Below are 16341 nucleotides of genomic sequence, written 5' to 3' on the forward strand. Positions count from 1 at the left end.
CAGCAAGAATCAAGACTAATATAAAAGATGTATTTTAGTAATAATGTATCAATATTGACTCATCAATTATAACAAATGCAAGATGTTAGTAATATGAGAAAATGGGGAGGGTAGTGGATGAGTATATGGAACTCTCTTTACTCTCCACTCAAATTTCCCGTAACTCTAAAACAAAATCTACAAACTGATTCTCAAGTTTATAAAGAAAGGCAAAAGACTCAGAATAGCAAACACATTATTGAAGGAGAACAAAGTTGGAGGACTGACACCATCTGACTTCAAGACTCACTATAAAGGTGCACAATCAGAACGTGTGGTATTGGTGAAAGAATATACAAACAGATGATTAGAAAAGAAGAGAAACTCCAGAAAAAGAGTCACAAATACAGTCAACTGGTCTTTGACAAAGGAGCAAAAGCTATTCAACGGAGAAAGGATAGTCTTTTGCAGAAGTGGTGCTCGAACACCTGAATATCCCCATGGTAAAACATGAGCGTGGTCACAGATTTTACATTTTTCACAAAAGTTAGCTCAAAATGGATCACAGATCAAAATGTACAACTCAAAACTATAAAACTCCTAGAAGATAACATAGTAAAATATCTAGATGACCCTGGACTTCGCAATGACTTTTCAGATACAATGCCAAAAGCATATTCCACCCAAGAAAAAAAAAAGTTGAACTCAAAAATTAAAAGCTTCATACTTATCTGAAAGTGCACTTTGAGAATTAGGGAAGGGCATGCCATATTTGTCTCAGAGAGTAGCTGTTCAGACTACTGTGTTTAAGAATTTCTACTGGAGTGTGTCCAGAGGAGACTGATCAAAATAGGTAAGATTCCTTACTCTTGCTGAAAACCTGGTAGATATCAGACATCTCAGAATGTTTGCCTGAATCTGACTTAATTTTTACAACCCTCTTTATGAATTGAAATGATCATTCTCATTATACAGATGATCCAACAAGTTCAGAGTGAAGTGTTTTGCCAAAGTTCACAAAGGCAGAATAAGTGACATAGTCAAAATAAGAACCCTAGTTTTTTATTCAGACCTGTGTTTATTATTTTCAAATATGACATAAGAAAATAGAGTATAGCAGCGATAGAACAGGGTGCTAATGAATTGTCACTGGAGACATTCAAAGAGAATTAGAATAGGATTGCTGTGGAGGAAATTTATATGTGAGGAGGAGTGCAGGATTAGAAGGGCATTAAGATTCTCCAACTGTGAAAGTCTATGATCCCATGGGTCCTCAGAGAAAACACAGTTAGGTGAATAAAGATGGACCCATAATACATACCACTTAATAAATTGTTCTCTTTAAAAAATTATTTTATTGAAGTATAGCTGATTTACAATGTGTTAATTTTTGCTAAACAACAAAGTGATTCAGTTATACATATACATATATACATTTACATATTCTATTCCATTATGGTTTATCACAAGACATAAATACAGTTTCCTGTGGTATACAGTAGGACTTTGTTGTTTATCCATTCTATATATAATAGTTTGCATCTACTAATCCCAAACTCCCACTCCATATCTCCCCTCTCCTCCTTTGGCAACCATAAGATTGTTCTTTATGTCTGTGAGTCTCTGTTTCATAGATAAGTTTATTTGTGATATGTTTTAGATTCCACATATGTGATATCGTATATTATTTGTCTTTTTTTCTAACTTACATAACTGAGTATGATAATCTCTAGGTCCATCCATGTTGCTGCAAATGGCATTCTTTTTTATGTCTAGGTAGTATTCCATTGTATATATATACCACATCTTCTTTATGCATTCTATATCTGGACTATTGTGAATAGTGCTGCAATGAAAATAGGGGTGCATATATCTTTTTGAATTATAGTTTTGTCCAGATATATGCCCAGGAATGGAATTCCTGGATCATGTGGCAACACTAATTTTGTTTTTAAGGGACCTCCATACTGTTTTGCACAGTGGCTGCACCAATTTACATTTCCACAGTGTAGGAGGGTTTCCTTTTCTCCACACCCTCACCAGCATATGTTATTTGTAGATATTTAAATGATGACTGTGAAGTGGTACCTCACTGTAGTTTTGCTTTGCATTTCTCTAATAATTGTTGATGTTGAGCATCTTTTCATGTGCCTTTTGGCCATTTGTAAGTCTTCTTCAGAGAAAAGTCTATTTAGGTCTTCTGCCCATTTTTCAGTTGAGCTGTTTGTTTTTTGTTGGTGTTGAGTTGGATGAGCTCTGTGTATATTTTGGAAATTAAGCCCTTTGGTCAGTCACATCATTTGGAAATATTTCTCCTATTCCGTAGGCTGTCTTTTCATTTTATGGTTTCCTTTGCTGTGCGAAAGCTTATAAGTTTAATTAGGTCCCACTTGTTTATTTTTGCTTTAATTTTTATTGCATTGGGAGATTGACTTCAGAAAACATTGGTATGATTGGTGTCAGAGAATGTTTTCCCTAGGTTCTCTTCTAGTGGTGTTATGGTGTCATGCCTTATAATTAAGTGTTTAAGCCATTTTGAGTTCTATTTGTATATGCATGATGTAAAGGAGTGTTCTAACTTCACTAATTTGCATGTGGCTTCCAACATTCCCAACATCACTTCTGGTTGACACTGTCTTTTCTTCACTGTATGTTCTTGCCCCCTTTGTTGAAGATTAATTCAGCATATGACCATATGTGTGTGGGCTTATTTCTGGGCTCCCTATTCTGTCCATTGATCCATATGTCTGTTTTTGTGCCATTACCACACTGCTTTGATTACTGTAGCTTTGTCATATTTTCTGAAGCCTGGGAGAGTTGTGCCTTCTGCTTTGTTCTTTTTCTTCAGGATTACTTTGGCAATTCTGGGTCTTTTATGATCCCATATAAGTTTAGGATTATTTGTTTCTGTTCTGTGAAAAAATGTCATGGGTAATTTGGTAGGGATTACATTAAATCTGTAGACTGCTTTGGGTAGCATGGCCATTTTAACAGTGTTAATTCTTCCAATCCAAGAGCATGAGATATCATTCTATTTCTTCAAATCATCTTCATTTTCCTTTATTAATGTCTTATTGTTCTCAGTGTATGTCTTTCACCTCCTTGGTGAGCTTTATTCCTAAGTCTTTTATTTTTCTTTTGCATGTGATTTTAAAAGGGATTGCTTTTATACATTCTTTTCTGGTAGTTCATTGTTAGTGTAAAGAAATGCTACTTATTTCTGTTTGTTAATCTTGTATGCTGCTATCTTGATGAATTTGTTTGTCAGTTCTAGTAGATTTTGCATAGAATCTTTAGGGTTTTTTATATATAGTATCATGTCATATGCCTATAATGACATTTTTTTCTCATCCCTTTCAATTGGATAGATTTTATTTCTTTTTCTTATCTAATTGCTGTGGCTAGGACTTCCAATATGGTTTGACATACACATACTGCCATACTTAAAATAGATAACCAACAAGGATCCACTGTATAGCACAGGGTACTCTGCTCAGTATTCTGTACTAACCTAAGTGGGAAAAGAGTTTGAAAAAGAATAGATACAAGTATATGAATAACTGAATCACTTTGCTGTACACCTGAAACTAACACAGCATTGTTATTCAGCTGTAATCCAATATAAAAAGAAAAAGAAATGATGAGAGTAGCCATTCTTGTCAGGTTGCAGATTTTAGTGGGAAGGCTTTTAGCTTTTCACCATTAAGTAGTATATTGGCTGTGAGTTTGTTATAAATAGCTTTTCTTATGTTGACATTTGTTCACTCCAATCCCATTTTGATAAGTTTTTATCATGAATGAATGTTGAATTTTATCAATGCTTTTTTGGCATCTATTGAGATGATCATGTGGTTTTTGTCTTTTCTTTGGTTGATTTGGTATATCACATTGATTTGTGCATGTTGAACCATCCTTACGAATCCAAATTGGTTGTGGTGTATGATCATTTTTATGTGTTGTAGGATCCCGTTTGCCAATATTTTGTTGAGAATTTTTGCATCCATATTCATCAAAGATATTGGCCTGTAATTTTATTGTTTGGTAGCGTCTTTGTTTGGTTTTAGTATCAGGGTGATGGCTTCATAGAATGTCTTTGGACACGTTCCCTCCTCTTCAGTCTTGGAAGAGTTTTAGAAGGATTGGTATATGCTGTTCTTTGTGTGTTTGGTAGAATTTGCCTGTGAAGCCATCTGGTCCTGGACTTTTGTTTGTGGGGAGGTTTTTGTTTATTTGTTTTTAAATTATAGTTTCTATTTCACTTCTAGTGATTGGCCTGTTCAATTAGTCTTTATTTTTAAATGCAACATTGGAAGTAGGTAGGCAAATTTTTAATTAATTTATTTATTGGCTGTGTTGGGTCTTTGTTGCTGCATACAGGCTTTCTCTAGTTGTGGTGAGCAGGGGGCTACTCTTCATTGTGGTGCACGGGCTTTTTATTGCGGTGGCTTCTGTTGTTTTGGAGTATGCGCTCTAGGGGTGTGGGCTTCAGTAATTGTGGCACATGGGCTTAATAGTTGTGGCTCACAGGCTCCAGAGCACAGGCTCAATAGTTGTGGCACATGGGCTTAGTTGCTCCACGGCACGTGGGGTCTTCCTGAAGCAGGGATTGAACACATGTCCCCTGCATTGGCAGGTGGAATCTTACCCACTGTGCCACCTAGGAAGTCCCTCTCTGTTTATTCTTGATGGTTTTGGTGGGCTGTATGTTTTTAGGAACTTGTTCATTTCTTATATGTTGTTGAATTTGTTGGCATATAATCATTCGTAGTATTCTCTTGTGGTTTTTTGTATTTCTGTGGTAATGGTTGCTCTTTCTTTTCACTTCTCATGTTGTTTATTTGGGTGCCCTCGCTCTTCTTCTTGGTGACCCTGGCCACAGGTTGGTCAACTTTGTTTACCCTTTCAAAGAACCAGCTCTTGGTTTTATTGATTTTTCTTCTATTATTATTTGATCCCTATTTTATTTATTTCCCCTCTGAACTTTATTTCCTTTCTTCTGCTGATATTAGTTTCTGTTTTTTTTTTTTTTCAACTTATTTTAGGTAGTGGGTTACGTTGTTTAATGAGGTTTTACTTGTTTCTTAAAGAAGGCCTGTATCACTATGAACTTCCTTCTAAGAACTGCTTTTGCTGCATCCCATAGACTTTCTATGGTTGTGGTATCATTGCCATTTGTCTCAAGAATTCTTTAACTTCCTCTTTGATTTTATCATTGACCCATTGGTTTTTTAGTAGCATGTCATTTAGTCTCCATGTAATTTTTTTTTTCTCACTTCCTTTTCTGTGAATGATTTCTAGTGGCAGAAAGCATTCTTTTCTAGTCAGAAAAGACACTTGAAATAATTTCTATATTATTAAATTTGTTGAGGCTTATTTTGTTCTTTAGTATGTGGTCAGTTCTAGAGATTGTTCCACATGCACTTGAAAAGAATGTGTATTCTGTTTTGGCACTGGGGGTTGGCTGGGTGGGGGAGGGATATATTGTCCTGAATATATCAATTAAGTCTAACTGTTCTATTGTGTCTTTTAGGATCTCTACTGCCTTATTGATTTTCTGTCTAGAAGATCTGTGAGTGGGGTGTCAAATTCTCCTATTATTGTATTCCCATCACTTTCTCTATGTCTGTTAGCATTTGTTTTATGTATTTTGGGGTTCCTGTACTGGTGCATAATATTGGTGAGGGTATTGACCCTTTATCATTATATGGTGTCCTTCTTTATCTCTTTTTAGCCTTTATTTTAAAGTCTAATTTGTTTGATATGAGTATTGCTACCTCTGATCATTTTTCATTTCTCTTTGCATGAAATATCTTTTCCCATCCCCTCATTTTCAATATATGAGTGTCATTTGCACTAAAGTGCGTCTCTAGTAGGCAGCCTATTGTAGGCTCTTGTTTTTTTTTTTTTTTTATCCAATCTGACAATTTATGTCTTTTGATTAGAACACTTAGCCCATTGACATTTGTGGTAATTATTGATAGACATTCAATATGTATTTATTGCAGTTGAAACCTAGTTTTCCCATTGGTTTTGTATTTCCTATTTGATTCTTTCATTTCTGTTTTGTTTTTTCTTTTGTGCTGTGATGATTTTTTGTTTTATGCTTGTACTCTTCTTTTTTTTAGTTTCTGTGAGTCTAATGTATATTTTGACTTATGATTACCTTGTCTTTAAAATATGTTAACCCCTTCCTATATCTACTTGCTTTAGACTGGTAGTAATATAGGCTCAAACACATTCTAAAAAACAAACAAAACAAACCAGAAAACTCCCTACATTTTCTTATCCCCACCCCACACATGGCACAACGCTGTTGTCCCCTTTTATATCTGCATGTTCATCCCCTTGCTGTTCATTGTGGTCATCATCACGTTCACAAAATTTTTTTGTTGTTATCTGTATATTGGCTTATTTAAGTGACTTACTTTCCAACTGTGATTTTCTGTTTCTTTAGATTCTTACTTCTTTTATATTTAGAGGAGACTTCTCAATATTTCTTCTAGGATAGGTTTAGTATTTCTGTATTCTTTTATTTTTTGTTTGTCTGAGAGATTTTTTTCTCTCTCCTTCTATTCTAAATGATAATCTTCCTGAGTAGAGTATCCTAGGTTACAGATTTTCCCTGTCAGGACTTTGAATATCCTGCCACTCCCTTCTGGCTTGCAAAGTTTCTGCTGGGAAATCAGCTGATTGCCTTAAGGTGGTTCCTTTTTAATTAACACTTTGTTTTTCTCTTGCTGCCTTTAGAATCCTCTCTTTAACTTTTGCCCTTGTAATTATACATGTCTTGGTATAGGTCTGTTTGGGTTCATCTTGTTTGGAACCCTCTATGCTTCCTGTACGTGGATACCTATTTCCTTCTTTAGGTTTGGGAAGTTTTTAGCCATAATTACTCCATATACCTTTTTGATCCCCTTTTCTCTTTCTTCTCCTCTGGAATCCTAATTAGGCATTGATTGACATGCTTTATAGGGTCTTTCATATTGCCTCCTTTTTAAATTTGTTTTTTCTTTTTCATTTGTATATCTTCTGTTCTGATTGGGTGATTTCCATTATTCTGTCTTCCATATCCCTTACTTGTTCAATCTGCTATTCATTGCCTTTAGCTCAGCTTTCAATTCAGCAAATGAGTTTTCTCATTCTTCTTGCTCCTCCTCATAGTGTCTAGTTCTTTTGCCAGTAATCTGCCTTTTTGATAGCCTTCCTTAAATCATTCAGGATATTCATTATCTCCTTTTGGAACTCAGTGTCTATTAGGAGACTTCTCTTGATCTTTTCATTGGGAGTGGTTCCTGTCCTTCTCATTTTACTTATTTTTCTCTTATTCTGACTTTAGGGGAAAAATTATCTACTGTGTTCTTGGAGGGCTATTTTTATAATTTTTATATGAGTGTTTCCCTGTATAGCCTGGGTGGGTTTAATAGTTTTGTTGTGAGGGCTGTTTTTAGTATGGATGACTGCTGCTTCTTTCCTCAGTGTGTGCTGGCCATTAGCCCCTTGATAGGTAGTATGACTGGTGTTCAGTTACTAGAGCCTGCACTGGATGCTGAGTGGGACTCTCTCTTTGTTCTTTACCATATACTTGTTGGGGGCATGGTCTGCCCCCTAGATGTTAGAGTAGAAAGCCCCAGATCCATTACTGACCTACAGTGTAATGTAGGTGCGATTGGAGTGCTCCCACTGGGAGAGGAGCCACTGAGTATTCCTCCGCTGGGTCTGTATACTGTGGAGTGTGCTCTGTTGTATCACCTGGCACCTGCTGTGTGGGTTCACAAAATACACTACTGTTGGTACTACCCTAGGCCCTGCCTCAACATTGGTATGCTGGCAGTCAGCCCTGGTGTCCCTCAGGTGATATTTTCACAAAGCCACCAGCACAGATCACTTGAAATCAGGTACCAGGACCAGAGTAGCCCACTCAGGGACCCACTGTGGGAGTTATGGACTCACCCCAGACCCTGGCCTGTCCCAGCCTTCATGGGCTCGTGCCCACAAAGGCCACAGCTGCTAAGGCCAGACACATCCCAGCTGCAGGAGCACTCACTGTCCACTTGGTTTCCCTGCCAGTGCTGAGTTTACAAAGCCAGCTGTGGTGGTATAAATCCATGCTTAGCTCTGATTTCAACCTCACCTCTGTGTGTGGGCAAACTGGTGGTGCTAGCATGCTCCCAGACCTCGCAGAGGCAGTGCTGTGAGGCTGAGACATAGCAGAGAAAGAGGCTGCTATGGCAGTCCCCGCTGCCTCTTTTGAGTGCCCCTTAACAACAGCACTTCACTTCTATGGCGGACCAGGGCTTCTTCCCAGTACACCGCCGGTTGCCCCTGTACCACACTCAAGCCTCTTCAGGCTGTCTCTGTGCAGCCAATCCCAGTCCTCTCTCAGGGTTTGTCCTCTAAAGCCCAAGTTTCAGTACCCAGCCCATGCCTGCACTAGTGGGTATGTGTCTCAGGCTGGGGTGTGCAGGGCAGTGGAACAAGCTGTCTGTGCATGTCTCTCTCTGTTCTGCCTGCCACAATCAAGTTGTTGAGCTCTCCTGTGAGCCTGTGATCCTGGCTGATCTCCCAGCTAGTGAGGGGGCTTCCCAGAGTGCAGTAACACTTCCTCTTTCACAGCTTCCTCCCTGAGGGACAGGTCTTGTCCCACTTCCTTTTTTGGTTTTGTTTTGTTTTTTTCAACCTACCCAGTCACACAGAGATCTTTCTTGCACTTTCAGGTTTCTCAGGTCTTCTGCCAGCATTCAATAGGAATTCTGCATTAATTTCTCCGCAGTAACTATATGTTTGATGGATTTGTGGGAGGAGATAAGCTCCACGACCTCCAATCTGCCGTCTTGAGTGGAGCCAATAAATTGTTTTTATTGTCTTTTCTTTGCAAACAACGAGTAGCTACAATTTCTTTAAAGATCCAGCCATCCAATGTTCCATGATGCCCTTAATTTACCCACACTTTCTAATGGATTCAAGTTCAACTTTTTTTTAAATTCAGAAACAAACCTGCTCTTTTTCTACAGCAAAGGCACAATAAAATCTATGCACATCTATGACAAGTACACCCTTTTGCCCTGTGATTACAGTGTAAAAAGGATTTAAAATACTTACTGAAGTATATCATACACACAGAAAAGTGCATATATTGTAAGGACACAGCTCAGTGAATGCATAAATTCAATATATCCTGTATGACTAATGCACAGAACAGAAAATAGAATATTGCCAGCAATCTGCCTTGTGCCTCTTTCCAGGCATTATCCCTCACCCAGGGTTAAAGCTCTACCCTGATTTATAAGACCCTGGATTGTCTAATACATGCTTTTGAATCAAGATGAATTCTTCCTGCCCTCACTCAGGAACCAGAGTTCCAGGAAAGATTTAGATGGTTTTAGATCTAGTTTTTTTCCCTACTTTGAATCATTTTATTGTCCTTATCATCGCCAGTGTCTGTCCCCTTGGCAGTCCTCACATAATTTCTTCAGATTCTGGTTGGTCACCTTGGCTCCTGCACTTCTCACTTGGAAGATGTGAGCTAACATCTGAGAATGATGAACATCTTTGCAAAAGAAACTTGGCGACTCCACTCTTGGGAGTGGACTACAAGGGTACACCATGCCCTTGAATTCTCAAATCTTCAGTGGGAGAAACTTCACTTCCAAACAGAATAAAATCTCTTCTTATACCCAAGATAGGAATTTCAATCTTCTTGTTTCCTAAATGGCACCAGTACTGAAACATTCTACATGTATTATTTCACTTAATCCTTCCGAGAGTCTTGAAATGTAGGTGCTGTTGTCTCCATTTTGCAGATTAGGACACTGCAGTTTATAAATGTGAAATCACTTGGTTCAAGTTCAAATTGCCAGTGAGTTTAGCAAAACAAACACTCAAACCCTGCTCTACTCAAGAGCAGAATTAGTGCTGTTTTCCTCAACCGTAAATCAGCAGTGCATTTCTTTTCCCTGTGTCACTTATGAACACACCTGTTTACTTTCTAAAGCCTCAAAATTCATTCCAGCTTCCTTCCATCCCAGCCTAATTTATGTGATTGAATCTCTATTTTTAAAGGTGCATTTTGGTTCTAGGCAGGCCTGACATCACACCTTCCTCTGAATAAACTATGTTTATTTTCACCTTTGGACATGCTTGCCTTATACCACCTGCCTGGAGTGCCCTGTCTGGTCCTTGTAATTATCATAGATATCTTTCAAGGCCCAATTTAAGTCCTACCTCCTCCTTGACTCTCTGTATTTTGTACCTTGCTCTACCCTACTAGTTATGGTTGTTGTTTTCCAGTCCTTCTACCTGGAATAAATACTGTAATTTTGCCCAAACATCAAAGGTCAATTCAAAGACTGAGTGTTTGAGGACTGATATCAATTTTTCCCTTGTGGAGTGATCTCTAGAACCAATCCTTAAAGTGTTTGTCACCTGACTAGTGAGTATCAAGCTGATCAAAGCCTAACTTTGGGAATATATGGCCAGTTATCAATTTCATAATGAAGTTAAAAATTAACCACCAATTGATTTCTATGCTAGTTGTAAAAGTCTATGTATGAAGAAAATAAGAAAGATCTCAAATAATCTTACACCTCAAAGAACAACAAAAACCAAATAAGACAAAAGAGAAACAAAAAAACCAGAAAAAGAAAAAAATTCATCCTAAGTTGGCTAAATATTAGAAGTGAAATACACCAAATATAGCATAGAAGAATGACAGAAAAAAAATCAACAAACCTAAGAGATGGTTCTGTTTTTTGTTTGTTTGTTTGGTAAAGATAAACAAAATTAGCAAAGCCTTTCATAGACTGCTAAGAACAAAGAAAGATGACTCAAACAAAATCAGAAATGAAAGAGGAAACATTACAATAAATGCTTCAGAAATAAAAAGGATCCAAAAGGCTATTATTAATAATTATATGCCAGCATATTGGATAACCATAGGCAGAACACTCTCTGACATAAATTGCAGCAATATCTTTTTTGAAGCATCTCCCAGAGTAATGGAAATAAAAACAAAATTAAACAAATGGGATCTAATTAAACTCAAAAGCTTTGGCACAACAAAGGAAACCATAAACACAATGAAAAGACAACCCACAGATTTGGAGAAAATACTTACAAATGATTTAACTGACAAAGATTAGTCTCCAAAATTATCAAATAGCTCATGGAGTTTAATATCATCAAAACAAACAACAGAATCAAAAAATGGTTGGAAGCTCTAAATAGACATTTCTCCAAAGAAGACATACAGATGACCAAGAGGAACATGAAAAGATGTTCAACATCACTACTTATTAGAGAAATGAAATCAAAAGTACAGTGAGATATCACCTCATACCAGTTAAAATCTCTACCATCAAAAACTCCACAAATAATAAATGCTGAAGAGGGTGTGGAGAGAAGGGAACCCTCCTACACTGTTGGTGGGAATGTAATTGGTACAGCCACCATGGAGAAGAATATGGAGGTTCCTTAAAACAATACAAATAGAGCTACCACATGATCTTGCAATCCCACTCCTGGGCATATATCCAGAGAAAAACAGTCTGAAAGGATACATGCACTCCAGTGTTCACTGCAGCACTGTTTACAATAGCCAAGACGTGGAAGCAACCTACATGTCCATCAATAGAGGAATGGACAAAGAAGATGTGGTACAATTATGCAGTGGAATATTACTCAGCCATTAAAAAGAATGAAATAATGCCATTTACAGCAACATGGATGGACCTAGAGATTGTCATATTGTAAGTAACTCAGACAGAGGAAGAGAAATATCATATGCCATTGCTTATATACAGAATCTAAAAAGAAATGATAGAAGGAATCTATTTACAAAACAAAGGCAGACTCACAGACTTAGAGAATGAACTTATGGTTACCAGAGAGAAAGGGTGGGGGGAAGGGATAGTTAGGGAGTTTGGGACTGAGATGTACACACTGCTGTATTTAAAATGGATAACCAACAAGGACCCACTTACTGTATAGCACAGGGAACTCTGTTCAGTGTTGTGTGACTACCTAAATGGGAAATGAATTTGAAAAGGGAATAGATACATGTATATGTGTGGTGGGGTTGGTTCAGGTACACCTGAAGCTATCACAACATTGTTGGTCAACTATACTCCAATATAAAATAAAAAGTTAAAAAAAACAACAACCCAAATCAGTGTGTTATACACTAACAATGAACTATCCAAAAAGGAAAGTAAGAAAACAATCCCATTTACAACAGCAACATAAAGAATGAAAATACTTGTGAATAAAGTTAATCAAAGAGGCAAAAGACTTAAACATTGAGAATTACAAAAGACAGGAAATTAAAGAAGACATAGATAGATCAGAAGACATTCCATGTTCATGGATTGAAAGAATTCATATTTGTAAAATGTCCATACTACCTACAGTCATCTACATATTGAATGTAATCCTTATCCAAATCCCAATGGCATTCTTTGCAGAAATAGGAAAAAAAAATATAAAATTCGTATGGAAACACAAAAGGCTCTGAACAGCTAGAGTAATCTTGAATAAGAAGAACAAAGCTGGAGGCATCACACTTTCTGATTTCAAACTGTATTACAAAGCTATAGTAATCCAAACAGACATAGAGACCAGGGTAATAAAATAGAGAACCCAGAAATAAATCCACACATTACAGTCAACTGCTCTTCAGCCACAGACCCAAGAACACACAATGGGAAAGGACAGTCTCTTCAATAAGTGGTATTGGCAAAACTGGAATCCACTTTCAGAAGAATGAATTTGAACCCTCAGCTCACACCATATACAAAAACCAACTCAAAATGGATTAAATACTTAAGAGTCAAAACAGCAAAAATATAAGAAGAAAATAGAGGGGGAAAAGTTCTTGACATCAGCGTTAGTAACAATATTTTGGTCATGACACCAAAAGCATAGATACCAAATGCCAAAAGAGACAAATGGGAATACAACAAACTCAAGAGCTTTTGCACAGCAAAGGAAACGGAGTGAAAAAGACAACCTGTAGAAAGGGAGACAATATTTGCAAAGCATATATATGTATATATCTGATAAAGTGTTACCATATAGTATATAGCGATATGAAGAACTCATATCTCAAAGTCAATAGCAACAAAACTCCAAATAACTCAATCAAAAACTGGGCAAAAGAATTGAACAGACATTTCTCAAAAGAAGGCACACACATGGCCAAAAAGTTACTGCTCAACATTACTTATCATTAGGGAAATGTAAATCAAAATCACAGTGAGATGTCACCTCACAAATGTTGGAATGGCTATTATCAAAAAGACAAAAAATATCAAGTCTTGGAGAGTATGTGGATAAAGGGAATCCTGATACACTGTTGCTGGGGTAGTAAATTGGTACTGCCATTACGGAAAACAGTAGAGAAGTTCCTTAAAATACATCTACCATATGATCCAGTAATCCCTCTTCTGGGTAAATATGCAAAGAAAGGAAATTAGTGTATTGAAGAGATATCTGCACTTCCATGTATATCGCAGCATTATTCATAAAAGACAAGATATGCAAAAAACAACTTACATGTCAGTCAATGGGTGAGTTAAGAAGATATAAAATGTGTGTATGTATATGTATATATACAGACACATTATCCCATCACACACGCACGCGCGTGCACGCACACACACACACACACTAACCAGGATATTTTTAGCCTTAGAAAGCATGAAATTCTGCCATTTGCAAAGAGGATGAACCTAAAAGACACTGTGCTCAATAAAATAAAGCCAGACAGAGAAAGACAAACACTCTATTATCTCACTTAAATGTGGAATCTAAAAAATGCCAAACTCATAAAAACAGAGAGGTGAACCATGTTTGCCAGTGGCTGGAGGGTGGGGGAAGTGGGGAGATATTCATCAATGGATGCGAGGGCTCAGTGTGTGGGGGAAGTTCTGGAGATCTAATGTACTGCATGATGACAACAGTGAGTGCTGCACTGTACACTTGAAATTTTCTAAGAGGATAGATCTTAGATGAAATCTCACCACACACACACTCACACACACACACACTCATGCACACTCATACAAGGGTAACTATAGAGATGATGGAAAAGTTATGTAGCTTGATTGTGGTGATCTTTCACATTAGGTACTTAACATATACAAATATCAAGTTATACTCCTTAAAAATATACAAAAATATCTCAATTTAAAGTCTTTTAAGTTGAAATAATTTAAATCTTAATGAACATTTATTAACAGTGAATGTAGTTAAAAATTGCTAATTCGAAGTATTTGTTTAGTAATTCCAGGGTCTGGGTTTTTCAGAGACCATTTCTCCTGATTGCTTTTTACCTGTGTGTGGGCCTTAGTTTCTTGTTTCTTTCCATGGTTCATAACTATTTTGGAAATCTGACCTTTGAAATGATACAGCGTGGAAACCCTGGACATCAGGAACCTCCCCAGGTCTGTTATTGTTACTGCCATTGCTCTTTTGCTTCTTGTTTCGTGACTTTTGGACTAATTCTGTAAAATCCCTGTTCTTCATCACGCGAGGCTGCTGAATGCCGTGCTGTCAGCCTTGCCTTCAGTTGATGTGTGCCCAGAGGGCTCCTCACATGCCTTGAACCTTAAGGTCTCTCAGGGCTCTGCATGGGAGTTGGGTTACACCTTCAACACTCAAGCAGGTAGTTCACACTCTACCTGAGGCTTAATTGCCTGCTTGGGCAGAGCCTCCAGGTCAGCCAGAGATGAGATTAGTGCTTCCCGGGTCCCTCCTGGGCACACACAGGGCCCTCGCAGGTGTGTAGCCTTCTAGATTCCCAGGAATACAGCCGAGCTTGCTGAAGCCCCAGTGGACACCTCCTTCCCCAGTCTTCCCTCTTAATCCTCTTGGTAGCATGCCTGGTATTGGCCCCTCGGGTTACTACATTGCTGTCCAACTGTCCTTGATATTTTTGAACACGTGCCTTGCAGTGTGGTTCACACAGGCTGGACTTGGAGGCAGGTCAAGTAAAGACAAGCTCTGCAAGTGGGGCTTTGCAGGGATCAGCCAGATAGACCAGTGGCCCTTGTCTGGGCTCCGGGCATTTGGGGAGCTCCCTGTGGTGGCTGCATAGGACTGGTGTTCTTGGCTATCACAGTTGCCTGACTGTTGCTTTTCAAGAAGATTGCTGAGCTGGAGAGAGAAACACTGGAGCAGGGCATGTTACATGCCACAGAGCTCACTATTCTGGCTGGGATTCAGCTCTCTTATTGTGTGTCTTTTTGTTTTTCCTTAAACAGAAGCTCAGGTTGTTCCAAGACTTTGTTTGCAATAACTGGGGTTTTGCACAAACTCTGGTTAATGTCCAGAATCTGGAAATGTGGCTCTTGACAACTGTTACAAGTTTTCTTAGTGTTTTTATGGAGGAGTGGCTTTCTGAATCTTTGCCATTTCAGAAGTTCTTCTCACCACGAGTCACATTTTTGGAAACAGAAGAGATCTTAGCAAGCAGGCTTTGAGATCCACATTTTTCAGAGTGTGACGTGAAGGGTAAAAGGCCTGCTACACAGAGCAGAGATCTCCGACTCACTGCAGCACTCATCTGTCTGCTCTGCCCCAGTCACTGGGCTACTCCCCCACCCCCACCCCACCCCCAATAGGTTCTGCAAAGATTGGTGAATGTCTGTTATGCACTACTTAGGTTACTGAGCCTAAGGGAGCAAGGCACTGTCACCTCTGAACAGCTCAGTACAGCTGGGAGATCAGATGGAAACAGGAAATTGAAACTTCTGAATGAAGTTCTCAGAGAATGGAGGAGGGATCAACTCACTGGCGGAGAGATTCCAGAACACGTCACTGAAGACTTGGCATTTAAGCAGGGACTGCCGGATGTAATTAGACATTTCTTACAGAAAAATATAGAAAGACAAGAATAGGATAAAGGACCTGACCACGAGGGAACTGATAGGAGGCCAGCAGTTTGGCATGAGAAGTACTAAGAGATGTGACTGAAGAGGTGAGCAGGTGTCAGATCACAAAGCCTACCACGTGCCCAGCAAAGGAGCAGACACACACAGGGCTGTACACGGTCCACCTCCCGAGGGCGCTGTTCACCTAGACCCCAGTGAGGGCTTCCTGGGGGTTCATCGTGGGGCACCCTGATAAAGGATTTGTAACAATCCTGTGGCCAGTAGGGAGGAGAGGAATTGCTGTGTGCACCCACTGAGGAAAAGATCAAATAGCCTAGGAAAAAAGGTGCAGAAATATGTAGAGGCTTTGTCTGAATAGCCTTAACCGCATTACAACTTCTCTTTAATCTATTATATGCCAAGTACACTGTTACTTGGTTTAATACAGATGTGTTTTATATGTATAATTATACAATAGTAAAATGTTTATATACTG

The sequence above is a fragment of the Hippopotamus amphibius genome, chromosome 1 (assembly GCF_030028045.1).
Source record: "Hippopotamus amphibius kiboko isolate mHipAmp2 chromosome 1, mHipAmp2.hap2, whole genome shotgun sequence".
Taxonomy (NCBI): domain Eukaryota; kingdom Metazoa; phylum Chordata; class Mammalia; order Artiodactyla; family Hippopotamidae; genus Hippopotamus; species Hippopotamus amphibius.